Below are 10,621 nucleotides of genomic sequence, written 5' to 3' on the forward strand. Positions count from 1 at the left end.
ATAAGGTAACAGTAAACATATAGACTTTAATAAAATAATTTATAACAATTATAGATATTAGGAGAAATAATTTATACCAAATTGTTTTACTGTAATATTTCAACATTCAAGTAATTATTTAACCAAAATGTTCATTTAGTTTTGACTACTGGCAAACTATTATAACAAGTATTACAGATATTATATTACTGGTATGCAACAAATTGTTCCATACCAAAATAACTGCTATCTGCATGTAATTTACTTTACAGTGTATTTCTGGGTTGCTTATAGATAGCAAGAGTAACTTAAAATTTCTTCTGAGGGTTTGTGCAATATCAATCTGCAAGCTTATTATTGAGGGGAAGGAGGAGCAGGGCTACACTAGAAATTCCAAGAATAAGCTCTGGACCTGAAGGTATCTAAGGAAAGTTCACTTTAGTGACACTTCATGGGCCTGGCAGAAGGAAAAACACATGTATTCTGTGAGAAAGTTATCTTCAAGGTGGGGTTTCAGCACTTTTACTAATAAAAATAAACATCACCAAAAAATCAAGGGAAAAAAATCAACATTAATGAGATTATGCAAAAACCAAACAATGTTTCATCTTCCCTATCTCCTTCAAAATGAAGATTTAAAATCGCTGATACAGAATATAAAATAATTACATTTGAAATGTTTGAAAATCAGATACTATTATACTGAGTGAAATAAGTAAATCAGAAAAAGCTAAGAACTGTATGATTTCATACATAGGTGGGACACAAAATTGAGACTTATGGACATAGATAAAAGTGCAGTGGTTACCAGAGGGAAGGGGGGGTGGAGAGGGAAGGGGGTAGGGGGAAGGGGAGGGGCTTAAAGAGAAACAAAATATAGGGTAACAGAAGATGATTTGACTTTGGGTGATGGGTACACAGCATAATTGACTATCCAAATGATGTGAGGATGTTTTCCCTAAATCTATGTACTCTGGTTGATTAATATCACCCTGTTAAATTTAATGGTCTAAATAAATAAATAAAAAAATGTTTGAAAATCAAAAACAGGAGTAAATGCTATAATATAAGTACAGTGGTACCTTGAGATATGAACAGACCAACATACAAATTTTTTAAGATATGAGCTGTGACTCGGTCTGTACTTCTGTTCGAGATCCAAGCGACATTTTGAGATAGGAGTCGTGATTCGAGAAACTGCTGCTAGTTGGCACATTGGCACACAGGTCCAGTATCAGCAGTTTGATATACGAGTTGACTAACTTACGAGCTCAGTTACAGAACTAATTAAATTCATATCTCAAGGTACCACTGTATATGACAAATTTGAAAAAAATAACCAAATGGAAATAAGTGAAAATGAATTACATTACTTTGGTTGAGAAGTTGTCAATAAATGGATTGAATAGCACATTAGGCACAGCTGAAAAGAGAGTAAGTTATCAGGAAGGTGGAGCAGAAGGGATCTGGAAAGCCACTTAGAGAAACAAGTAAATGGAAAGCAGAAGAGTTTAAAGACATAAAACATTATAATGTATATTGAAACAAGATACCCATAGCAGAGAATAGGAAAAATAAAGGAGAAATAAATTTGAAGAGAAAATAACAGAAAATTTTCTAGAATTTTTGAAAGATAAAAACTCATAGAAATTGAAGGTAAAATAATAAAAAATTAAATCTACACTGGACAAAATCTACACTGGACAGTATGTCAATGTACAGAAAAGATTTTAGGAGGAGATAAAAACCTATTAATTTCAAAGGAACTATGTATAAATAAACAGCAGACATTTAAAGGGTAGCTAGTAGCCAGTGGAGTAATGAAATAAAAATTTCATCGTAAGAAAAATCACTGTTAACTTACAACTGTGAATCCAACAAAACTAACTTTAAGAAAAGAGAGTAAATGAATAAAAAAATAAATGAATCTTCAGGAAAACACAACACTGCTAATTTGCCAACAACAACAGAAATAAGGAGTTTCTAAAAAATGTTTTTTAGTCAGACATAAAATGATTTTAGAAAAAAAGATCTGAGATTCAAGATGAAGTGGATGAAATGATGAGTAAAGACACAAGTCTATAAATCTAAAATACAATAACTAGATAAAATAATAATATTTTCTGATATGTGATTTCACACCAATGGAAGACATTAAAATATTAGACAATACCCTGGCCAGTTGGCTCAATGGTAGAGCATCAGCCTGGCGTGCAGGAATCCCAGGTTTGATTCCCGGCCAGGGCACACAGGAGAGGCGCCCATCTGCTTCTCCACCCCTCCCCCTCTCCTTCCCTCTGTCTCTCTCTTCCCCTCCCGCAGCCGAGGCTCCATTGGAGCAAAGATGGCCCAGGCACTGAGGATGGCTCTGTGGCCTCTGCCTCAGGTGCTAGAATGGCTCTGGATGCAACAGAGCGATGCCCCAGAGGGGCAGAGCATCGCCCCCTGGTGGGCATGCCGGGTAGATCCCGGTTGGGTGCATGCAGGAGTCTGTCTGACTGCCTCCCCGTTTCTAGCTTCGGAAAAACGCAAAAAATGTATATATATTAGACAAATATAGCATATGATTAGCAGAGTGATACTATTAACAGGTTTTAAAGCACTTGAATTGTTTGAGAAGGAATTTATAACAACTTAGGACTTTTTAAGTACAGTGATGATATTAAAGGTTAACCAATTATTAAAATACTATAAATAGTGTATATAAATCTAAACATATATAGAGCAGTTAAAATTTAAAAAAAGGAACTTAAAAGAGGTAATATAACAAAAAATTCATAGAAATCAGTGAAATAGAAATAAAAATATGATATCAAAGATGAGTCTAGGTAGCCAATAAATTGTAATTAGTGTAAATTTGCTAAAGAATTATATTTCAGGATAATTAATGACCCTATCAAATAAAATTTCTAGTTTATAGCATAATGTAAAGCTAATAAATATGCTAAAAATAATAGAAGTATGAATGAGAATAAGTCTTTACTATAATGCCCATGTTAATAGCATGGCACCATGAAGATTATTTTCTTATTGCAAGAGGAAAAATGTAACTTCATGAAAAGAGATTAACTAGTCTGTCACTACCCTAACCAGTGGGTATCTAATGTTGGGACACATAAATAGGTCTCCTAGTATGATATAATACAAATGACCTGTTAATGCACAAAGCACATCACAACACTTCCTCACTTAAAATTCTCCAGCGCTGTTTTATTTTATCTAAGTAAACTCCAAACTGATTTCCAAGACTTATAATGACTGACATGACCTTTGTCCCTCCCTGTGATCTCATTTCTAATTCTGCTCCTTCACACCCACTTGGTAGCCACACTGGCCTCCTTGCTGTTCATTTGACAGATCAAAGCCATTTCATTATCAGGACCTTTCCATTGCTGATTTTCCCTGCCAGGATTTGTTTTACCCCAGATATTCTCATTGTTGGCTGCTATTCATTATTCATTCATATCTGTGCTCAAATGTCATCTGCTTAAAGGGAGCTTCTCTGACCACGCTGTAGTTTAGTTACGCTTTATCCACTTAAACAGTGTCTCTTAATAGCACTTATTCTCTCAAACATAAGTTCTTAAAAATGTAGACATTTGCAGATAATCTCTCTTCCACACTAGAATGCAGGTTCTAGGAAGTCAGAAACTCATTCACTGATATCCTTGGTTGTCCAGAGTAATTCCTTCCTTAGAACAGATAGTCAAAATAATATATAGTGTTTTTTTTTTAATAAAAGGAATGATTAGGCCCTGGCCGGTTGGCTCAGCGGTAGAGCATCGGCCTGGCGTGCAAGGGGTCCCGGGTTCGATTCCCGGCCAGGGCACACAGGAGAAGCGCCCATCTGCTTCTCCACCCCTCCCCCTCTCCTTCCTCTCTGTCTCTCTCTTCCCCTCCTGCATCCGAGGCTCCATTGGAGCAAAGTTGGCCCGGGCACTGAGGATGGCTCCATGGATCTGCCTTAGGCACTAGAATGGCTCTGGTCGCAACAGAGCAATGCCCCAGATGGGCAGAGCATCGCCCCCTGGTGGGCATGCTGGGTGGATCCCAGTCGGGCGCATGCGGGAGTCTGACTGCCTCCCCATTTCCAACTTCAGAAAAATACAAAAAAATAAAAGGAATGATTAATCATAAATAGTGATTTCCAAAGTTACAAATTGGGTCAAATTAGAATTTTCACATACCTATAGAAATCTCAACCTGACATTCTATTATAACTATACAAAGTAACTAAATTAATTTTCATATAGAATGTGTGCCATGTTTTACAAAAAAAAAAAAAGTATTATGGCTATGTTATTCAATGACAGAAGGAGAAATAGTAGAGGCCCTTGGCTATCAAATGTTATAAAGTTCTCAACAAATTTATTATCTGCCTAAGGCAAGAGAAGAGACTCCTTGGTTATTATAATCCTTCATTTCTAAAATGTCTTAGACTTGCCAAATATCTGAAATTAAGGCTTTATATCCCTGTGCAAAACAATGATATTGAGACAAACAGAGTCTTACTGTCTCTCTTAAAGTTGTGTTCTTGGAAGGTGAATAAAAGTTGGCGATACTATCATAGAGGCCCTAGAACACCTTGACAATTAAGCCAGTTAAAGCTGAGAATACAGTGAAATATGACTGATTCTGCAAGATGCCACTTTTCTTGGAAAGTACAAGTGTGATCACAGTGAGAATCACTGCAAATTTACTGAGAACACATTTGGTCTTGAATGGCTCCATCATCTACTGGCTCAGAAAAAGGAGATGAAGAGACAAAATATTAAATATTCTAGGTAAAAGATCATGGTTCAGTTACATTTGTAAAACCTATGGTTGAGCTAGGAAGTGAATTTCTATTTATAGATTATAAAACATAAACACATCTGATCAAGGGAATGCTTTCAAATTCTGGCACACCACACACACTTTGTGAAGGATAAACTTTTGATGTTATGGCCCCAGAAATACACACTATATATATATGGAGAAACTGACCCCATTATTATATGGCTAAAACTCAGAGGTTACCTTCACTTATGTATGCTAATTTTAGATCATTACACATCAATTGAGAGTCCACTGTTCTAGGCATTGAGGATTGGGGGTTATAAATAATGCCATGTCCTTGATCTGATGGCCTCCTTCAAAAGAGGTCATTTAACTACAATGTAGTAAGTACTGAAACAAAGGCTTTGGATACACCTCCAAGGAACCAAGGTCTGTAATAGAGGGCTCCCAAAAGACATCTGGAAAGAGCTGATGTAGGAGAAAATGTACAAGGCTTGAGTTAAAGTTAATATTCTCAAACAAAACATCAGCCTTGGCCCTGGCCGGTTGGCTCAGTGGTAGAGCGTCGCCCTGGCGTGCAGAAGTCCTGGGTTCGATTCCCGGCCAGGGCACACAGGAGAGGCGCCCATTTGCTTCTCCGCCCCTCCCCCTCTCCTTCCTCTCTGTCTCTCTTCCCCTCCCGTAGCCGAGGCTCCATTGGAGCAGAGATGGCCCCGGCGCTGGGGATGACTCCTTGGCCTCTGCCCCAGGCGCTAGAGTGGCTCTGGTAGCAACAAAGCGACGCACCAGAGGCGCAGAGCGTCACCTCCTGGTGGGCAGAGCGTCGCCCCCTGGTTGGTGTGCCAGGTGGATCCTGGTCGGGTGCATGTGGGAGTCTGTCTGACTGTCTCTCCCCATTTCCAGCTTCAGAAAAATACCAAAAAACAAAACAAAACAAAACAAAAACATCAGCCTTGAGGCATAAATCAACAAAGAAGGAAAAGGATATTTCAGGAAGAGGAGATAGCATGATTAAAGGTCTTGATATATCAAATGTGTGATGTTAGGGAATTAAAAGCCTCCATGTTGCTGGAGTGGAAAGTTCTAAGCAGAGTTAGTAGAAGATGAGACCTTGACTGGTAATTACATATTAGGTCAAAGGCCATTACACATTTGTTATAATTGGGAGGAGAAACAGTTATAGATGAGGCTTCACTTAGCCAACTGTTACAGATGCAGTTGCGCAGAAGCAGAGATTCTTAGGGACCAAGATTCAAAGGCATAAATGGCCACCACTGATCTGTTGGTTACTAGCATGTTGAGTTACTCACAAACGAAGTCAACAGCCAGTCAGCACAGGTTTTATGAGATAGTAGTTCCAGAAAATTCCATACTGTCAAATGGGAACTCAGGTATATTCCTCACCAGATGAGACTCAGTGAGAGGAGAGACTGCGAATACTTTGACAATCACTGTCTACCCTAAAACTACAATTCTTAGCGTATTATAGGTGCCGGGGAATTAGTTATTGAATAAATGAGTGATTTTAAAACTTCCTAGATTAAATTAGTTTGAAGTTGAAGAATAAATATTGTGTCCTATGGCAAGAAATAAACTAACAGTAAATTCCTCACATGTAATACAAAAACTTACTGAATGATTGTGAGATCAATATAGTTTTAATGTTCTTGAACATTTCAGGAGAGGGAAATATATTTGAAATAGACACTATTTAAGAAAGAAGAGGGGTTAGTAAGACACAGAGAAGGTCTGGTGTTTCTGTGCTTCTGTGAAGAGTCATAGATATAATGAGTACAGAGATGAACTAATATTTACAGATGAATGACGTTTTCTCCACAACACAAAGTAGCCTAGATATGGATGAGGGAATTATTTTCACAAATAATTTATACTTTTCTAATAATACTTACTTTTTAAAATTCTAGAAAGTGATTATCAGAAGCTTTTAAATTTAAAAGTATATTTTTAATATTATTTACATGTTTTAGATTAAATTATAAAATAACTCAATAGAAAAAGTAAAATATTTCTTTATATGTGATTTATTTAAAATAAAATTTTAGAAGAAAGAAGTTTATTATTAGTCAGAAATACTTTATTTTTATCTATGGCTTTATTTCTTGGAATAAAATATTTATATTTTCTTTAAAAATACTGTTTTAAAAGGTAGATATGCCAAATATCTTCTTGGATATAATTATTCTGGTGCAAGATTCTAGTTCTTAAAAATATTTATTTTATATACTATGAAAAATAAGTGTAAAAACTAGGAAAGATGTACATGAGGCTTTTATGTCTTTTTTTAATGCAATTGTACTTTAATAGTTTCTAAAATGTTGTCCTGTGGCTTACTCATATTATAAGATTTAATAGTGGATTAATCATTTGTACACCAGGGGAAGATGGCTTGATCAATATCGTCTCTACTAGGGCAATGTTTTGAAGTACACTTTGAATAATCTCTTTTATGAACTGAGTCATATTTCTTAAAACATTAAACCAATAAACATTAGATTTGGTTTGGAATTAGAGTGATCTCAGAATCACATCTGACCAACCTAACCCAAAGTATGCCCATCTATACATCCATATCTATGCAATAAGCCCATCTAATACATTATTAACACTGGCTGAAAATAATAATGGACTAAGAATTAATTTTTTATGTGCAATATGAGTCCTTGATCTTGTACCTCCGAAGAAGCAAATAAGTTTCTCTAAGCCAGCCAAGAGTTTTGAGGCAAAAAATGTAATCTAATTTTAAACAATTTGTTGGTGAAGTCAAATTATTAAAACGATTCAGAATAATGACTTTTACAGTAACAATAAATGGGACAATAAACCCAAAGGAATCGTCACATTTACATTGGTTTGCTCTTTACTCTTGAGCAGTTTTCTATAGCTTTCCAATATACTATTTATTTCCCAAAGTTCTTCACAGAGGAAATAAAGATGTTTGAAAGAAGCTCAAATGTTTTTTACTAGGTGGTTGGTTGCCATTTTAAAATCCCATTTTGACAAAAACTAATTGTCAGTGCCTTATAGTATTCTGCAAACTCCCTCTCTGTTCTTTAGCCCTAAAGACCAGGTGTAACATACCCAAAATCACCACTAGGAGAGAGCTTTTGAAACATGGTCAGTTCTTATTTATTTACTCATTTTTAATTTAGTGGGATGACATTGGTCAATAAAATGATAGAGGTTTCAAGTGTGGAATTCTGTATTACATCAACTGCATTATATTGCACTGAGGACTATCTCCATTTCTAACCCAGAATGATACACATACACATAAACGTACATGAAAAACAAATTCCTGTGTGTGTGTGTGTGTGTGTGTGTGTGTGTGTGTGAGTGTGTGTGTGTGCGTGCAAGTGACTTTTAGGGAGTACACACAGTTCTTTCCAAACACAAACATTTGAAATTTTTACATGGCATCCACCAAAGACTGTAAGGTCCATGAAGGCAAGGATTTATCTTAACTATATCATATACTCCCAGAGCCATACAGAGTGAGCACAATAATGTAGGGTCTTCATCAGGACCTGATGGATCTTATTGCATTATTTCTTCATTTGGATACAAAAACAACAACAACAACCAAAAAAATCCTTAAAAACCAAAGAACTACATTCATTTGTTTTATTCTTTTAGTTTGATCTATTGTATATAGTATCAATACCCTTTTGGAGGAGCTCAGTAAGCTTAGAAGAGTCATACAAAATTTTTCTAAAATGAATGCTGACACTGTGTAGTAGTGAGTATAAAAGTCACTTGTGAAACATGGATGGACCTGGAAACTATCATGCTAAGTCAAACAAGCCAGGCAGAGAAAGAAAAATACCACCTTACCTCCCTCATTTGAGAAATCCAATGAACAATGTGAACTGAGGAACAGAATAGAGGCAGAGGTGGGATCAAAGGGACCAGAGGGAAAGCGGTCAGAGGGAAAGAGGATGAGCAGATGGGATCAGAGAAGGGAAAGAGATTAATGAAATTATATATACATAACACAGGGTTATACAGAACAGGACAGCAAATCCTGGAGGGAAGGGGGAAGGCATTGGAGAGGAGGGGAATGGGGGGGCTTTAGGGGGAATAAGTGGGTGGGGGGAGATATATTTGGCTCAACACTCGAATCTATGTAAACACAAATTAAAACCATAAATAAAAAAATAAAAATAAATAAATAAATAAATAAATAAATAGACAAGCCCCTCAAAAAAATGTTTTTGGGGAAAAAAAAGTCACTTGTGAACATTGTACTGATTATAAGAACCTGATGCAATCTTTAGCTTTTTCAATGACAGTTTACATTCACTATTATTTTGTATAAGTTTCAGGTGTACAGCACAGTGGGTAGACTATCATACTTTATAGCACGGACACTGTACTGCTTAAGCACACATGTTATTTTGGAGAGCGCCTTAGTGCTTACTTTGAAAGTAGCTTTTTTATTTGATAGTTCTGTAACCTTAGGCAAGCTACCATTGAACCTTTTAAAACCTGTTACCATGTTTGAAAAACATGGAGGCTAATTATTAGTATCTGTGTTTTGAATTGTGAGGATGAGGCAATATATGCCGTGTGCTTCTCATCGTTTTCAATAATAAAATAGCTATTCTCTCTCAGTTTATTCCCTCTGTGGTGTATTCTCTCTGCTGAATTCAGGGCATAGATTTTTCATTACGTCAGACAGTGAGCTTTATTAAGTAAAATATGGTATTTAACCTTTCTCCTAATTTTTCTTTCTATGATTATTAGTGAAGGCATTTTTACTTATTTTTATGTAGTTTTATATATATATTTTTTTTAATTTGATTTTTTTTATTACCTTATTTTTTCAATAGTAAATTCACATGATTTACAGTGCATGTCTTTATGTTAATGGTATTAAAAAGTCACCTGCCGTGTGTTTTTAAGAGTACGTTTCTCTTCTCTTTGCTTTTAGACCCAAAGACATTTTTACTGTGAAAATATTAGTACCGTTTTTGTATCCCAATCTGATTCTGTTTTCTTATAGCGTACCTACTCTTATTGTCTTATTTGGAAAGGCACTCTCTAATCTACCATGGAATATTTAAGTCCTCTATATTTTCTTCTAGTGAGTTTATTATTTCCTTTTTACTAATTCAATCCTTATCTACCTAAAAGATTTTTGCTAAAAAATATGACTTTAATTGTTTTAAATATTGTAATGTTTTTTCCCTGACCTGTAGTTGCACAGTGGATGGAGAATCCACTTGGAATGCTGAGGTCACTGATTGAAAACTCCTGGCTTGCCCGGTCAAGGCACATACGAGAAGCAACTTAGTACGAGTTGATGCTTCCTGCTCCCAACCCCTTTCTTTCTCTCTCTCTCCTGTCTCTAAAATCAATAAATAAAATATTTTTAAAATATTTTTAATACCAGAGTAAAAATATTTTCCATATTTTGAAAGATAAATTTTCTTATAATAAAATATTAAATTAACTTCTATCTGATTTTACACTTTTAATATTTATTCTATTGCTCTCTCTATGTCTATGCCTGGTATACACTGTTTTCACTTTGTGGCTGGGGAATATGTTCCATTTCAACTTTCTTTTTTAAAATTTATTTGATGCTTTTATCACATTTTTCCCCCAGAGAAATTATAAAGTTATTCCAATACATTTCAGTAAAACATTTTGATGCTTTTAACTAGCATTACAATATATTCACAAATTTACTTAAAATTTAAAAATATTATTTATAATTTTAATTTCAAAGGACAGAATTGATCATGCTTCTTTATAAACGTATTTTTAAGTAGGATATTGATTCTTAATTATAAATAAGTTTGGAATACTTTTTTTTAAAGGGAGATATATATTTTTGTCT

This window comes from Saccopteryx leptura, chromosome 12, assembly GCF_036850995.1.
Source record: "Saccopteryx leptura isolate mSacLep1 chromosome 12, mSacLep1_pri_phased_curated, whole genome shotgun sequence".
Lineage (NCBI taxonomy): Eukaryota > Metazoa > Chordata > Mammalia > Chiroptera > Emballonuridae > Saccopteryx > Saccopteryx leptura.